This window comes from Poecilia latipinna, unplaced genomic scaffold (assembly GCF_001443285.1).
Source record: "Poecilia latipinna isolate Pla-1442-1.1 unplaced genomic scaffold, P_latipinna-1.0 Scaffold448, whole genome shotgun sequence".
Lineage (NCBI taxonomy): Eukaryota > Metazoa > Chordata > Actinopteri > Cyprinodontiformes > Poeciliidae > Poecilia > Poecilia latipinna.
The window spans coordinates 28,944-33,672 of record NW_015113064.1 but is presented as its reverse complement, the minus strand read 5'-3'; positions in this window follow the sequence as shown (position 1 = coordinate 33,672).

Below are 4,729 nucleotides of genomic sequence, written 5' to 3'. Positions count from 1 at the left end.
GCCATAACATTATGATTTTTTACAAGTGTATGTACACTTTTGACCACAACTGTAAAATATAATCTAGATCAATTAGTTACATCGATTTAGAAATATTATGGAGCCTCTAAAGGGACATTGGAGGAAAGTAAAAAAAAATAATAACTTTTTCGTGCACACTAGATAGTATCTGGTGTGCACTAGATAGCTTCTGGTAAGCACAAGATACTATCTGGTATGCACAAGAAAGTATCTGTGGCGCACAATGTAGGATCTGGTGCACACCAGAAAATTCTGTTTTTTTTTTTCTTTCTGGTACATTTGTAAATCAATGGCCACTTGTTTTGGCGCACTGGTTTTCCTTTCTGCTTAAATAAAAAACAATCAACAAAACAACAAAAAAAAAACAATGTGATATCTGATGGGACACTGGAAGAGACTATTATTATGTACACATTTTCAAAAAGGAGTTGGCCCATCACCGAATGTATTCAGGCCTAAAATACCATCTGAATGCAAAACCTATTGCAGCAAACACGTATGTCCTCAACTCTAATATCAGCAAACATGTTCCAAATTTCAAAGATTTTTTTCAAAGAAGTTACATGAATGATTAGGACTTCCTGCATCACTCTGAATGTTTGAGTAACCCGATTAACAAAATAAATATTTGTTGTTAAGCTCATATGTCTATTTACTACATTATTTAGCAGGAAAAATGAATTTCAAATTGAAGATATTGCTGATATTGTTGCTATATGTTTTTTTTGCAATCAATTACAAACACTGCAAATAACTTGATTAAAAATTTTAATTGAATCTCACGGCTAAAATATGGAGGGTTAAAAGTGACACAATTAAATAAATTAAATCATTAATTAAATGTACCATGAAATAAATAAATGTTTAATTAAGGAGTCAAATGATGTATTTAATGACGTGAATTGGAGAAACACAGGGAATGTATAGAGAATGAGATTTACATATTATGTATAACACAATGAACGTTACCATTTCCCTGGGCTCTTGTGAAGAAAGGATATCTTTCTGTTCCTCTAATCTCTCCCTCAGATGTCAGACACCCACACTATTGAATTTCACTGACGCCCAGGTCATTAATGAGAAGCAGAACGACACCTTCATATTATAGCTTGTGTCTTTGCACTCTCCATTTCTATTACTTGCTTTAATAAATTACTGTCCAATAAGAAGTTTTATGATCTTGGCATATGTTGCCTTTTATAGGTGAAAATAATTGCATTCCCACATCATCCTGCCCCTTCCGAACATGAGAATGAGACCAGCAGAGCCTACAAAATGAGATAGTTTCACAGTGTCTGCACAAGTCCTTCCCATTTGGGTCGTTACCCCCCCCCCCCCCCCCTATTTCTTTTTCTGTTTCGTGGCTTACCTTCACAAGCACCACCGCCCTCCCAGCCCCTCAACTCTCTCAACTCCACTCATGCCTAAAAGACGCCTGCACTTGCATGCCAACAGGCACTCTTAAACCCACAGCGCTATACCACCCCATCCCCCCATTGGACTTCACACACTCAGTCCGTTTCCAAGGCACACACATGCACACGGACTCTTGTTTTTGAGTTCCCACTGAAGTGTGACAGAAGCCACTTGACAGGTGACACACACACTTGATGTTATCGGGTCAGGGCCAGATATTCAGCCTCTTGAGTGACGAGAGACTGTCACTCGTATTGTTTATCTATGCTACAGAAGGGGAGAGGTAAGGGTGACAGAAAAATGCCAAATATCACTGAGGGACTTAAGACGGACTTTACATGTGGAATTTGTGGTCACAACAGTCAAAAAAACAAAACAAAAAACAAAACTGGAGACTGAGAGTTTATGATGAAACAGATCATTATGAGAGTGCGTGCTAAACTGTCAGACTTGTGGGTGCCTGAACAGAAGTGGTCCTCAGTCATTTTGAAAAATGCACTGGAGTCCGCTCACAAATTGATGTGGCTTTGTTATCGGCATTGTCGATTGATCTCACCCGAGGCAATAATGAAATAACTAATTGAATGTGTCCTCTTGTGAACAATTTGTGGGAATGAGCAAAACACAAACAAACCACGCCGCGAATGGCTTAACTGATTAAAGTCTGTGTCTGATAACCTTCACTTAACCATAAGAGATGTGCCCTGAGCATAAAGGAAAAAAAAACAGGATTGCTGTTTAGTTGTCACACTGAAATATCAGCATCTGATCACAAGTAGAATGTCATTAAATACCTTTGTTCAATGATTTCTTCTATCTCATAATATTTTATATAAAATTTTATAAAAAATTAAGCATGGTTTTCACACAAAAAAAAGACATCTATAAGGGAATAACCAACCTGACTTGTATAAAAAGTCACTGAATTTGTCAAAAAAAAAAAAAAAAAATAAAATAAAATCACTTCCCCTGAATAAGTGTGTCGTGACTGTGGTGATTATATTTTGTTTAGATTAAATGTTTAAGCATGAGAGTGTGATGGTATATATAATTCAGTATTGTCCAATCTAATATGCAACAATATGTTGAGATGATGTGAAATGCAATATTCCTCAATTTTTACATTTCATCATAGATTTAATTAAAATCATGATTAAACTAAGGCAAAATTTGATTATAAAAGAAAAAAAAATATATATATAAAAAAAAACATAAAATCAACTTTTTAAAAGCTTGGGTTGGTTATAGTTTCTGCATTCATGTTCAATAACTTCTGTTTTCTTCTTTTCTGCTTACATTGAGATATTTAAAGGGTAAAGTGAGAGAAGACATCACACAGCTTGACATGTTTTCTTGTTACAATACTTATTTATTAAATTTAAAATATCTTTAGCACAGGTTAGAAATTAGATACTTCCATCTACCATGGGTGCCTTGGGATTTAACATGGTTCTAAAATGGCTTACAATAAACACTCTTAAAAACCACCCCACCACCCACCCCCTGCAAAAAAAAAAAAAAAAAATCCAGTTTTCTCCATTGCTCCTTACATGCAATATCACAATAGAGCTTCTAGGGCAAAGAGAAATTTTGGATATACATTTTTTTTTTCTTTTTTTTTTAACTAAACATTGTTTTACAAAAGCAGAAACAAATTCCAAAATGAAAAAAAAAAAAAAAAAAAAAAAAAAAATTTTTTTGAGTACTCTTTCCATGTTAGTAATTATTGGAAAAATCGGAATCAGCAAAAATAATTGTTCTATTCATGTAAGTTGCATTTATTTCCAGAAGGGTATCCTTTCAAAACTACACTTGATATAGCTGGTGATGTGCCTTCTTTTCTGCTGACACAACTCTAATGGCAGCTCAGTTTTTGAAAAATTGTATTTGTTGTGTTTCATACTCAGCTATTAATAGGAGTATGCATGTCAGCATGCAGTGGCAATCAAGAATTAAACACGAAAAAGCCAGAACACCAGCCTTGTCCTCATTTTGATTGCTACTTACACTATTCCTCAGACTTGTAATTATCATATTTTGCCCTTACCTCACCTGTTGGAAAATAAAATAAAAATATCAAGTAACATGAGCACAGCACTGGAGTAAATGGCAGGCCAATGCAATACTTATCAGTAAGAAAACATTACCAGCTAAGACATATTTTTCCCTTTTTGACATCATTACAAACCATATTGTTCACAATTTATTATGCTGTTTCCACTTTTGCTTTTTGTCATTATTACATGCCATATGAGCAGTCTGGATTACAAAAGTACCTGAACAAATTGCGTGTATATTAGCATGCATAGCTGTTTGTTATTTACATTTTATTTACAAGATTGACCTAAGAAAAGAAGGACCTAGAGTACATTTTGTTTCATGTGTTTCATTTACATTTCCAAGATGGAGAACAGAAACCAGCCTCGTATGGATTTGCAGAGTACACAGGACATGCGCATAAAGTATGCTTGACTGAACAACATATATTGTTTTATCCCCTATCACTGAAAAAAAAAGGAATAACTGAACACTGTAACAGGCTATGTCTCTGACCAGCACCGTCCGCATTGCATAACAAAGATCTATTTTTTCCTTTGTATTGTGCACCAGCCTGTAAGCACAGGGGGCTTCGAAAGGTTAATTTACGATGTTAACCGTGCCGTGAAGGGAAAAGCAAATAGGAAAGAGCATGCACAGCACCAGAGAAGGACATTAAGCTGTGGTTACATCTTTCTCTTTGCAACTCCCTGTATCTGTCCGGTGACAACAGTAGGTCCCCCCTGTTGTGTACAAAGACACAGGGCTATCACCATCCATCATTGTAGACATGCTGTGAGGATTTTACACAAGTGATCATGCTGTAAGCAGTCACTCACAGCAGCTAACATTGTCTTTTTTTTTTCTTTCTTAAATGCTATGCTTTTTAGTAGCCACAGTAAAATGCCCGTATTAAAATAGAGTAAAAATGGAAATAACAAAAAAAATAAAAAAATAAAAAAATGGACATTTAGCGTCAATGTATCTTAATAGAAAAAAGACAACGGTAAAATAAAATAATTTCTTTTAAACTTTCAATAAAATACATTGGCTCCAAAGTGTCAGTATCAGGTTGTATAAGCCTGTTTCATATTAGCTAATGAAAATGTTTCTTGTTTTTATCTAAAAGAATGAATGAAATAATTTTTTTTGAACATACAGTGTTTGTAAAAAAAAAAAAAAAAAAAAAAAAATCCCATTTTGGTGTTTTAATGACACTATTTTTCGGGAAAAGTAACCTGTCTACGGGACCTTG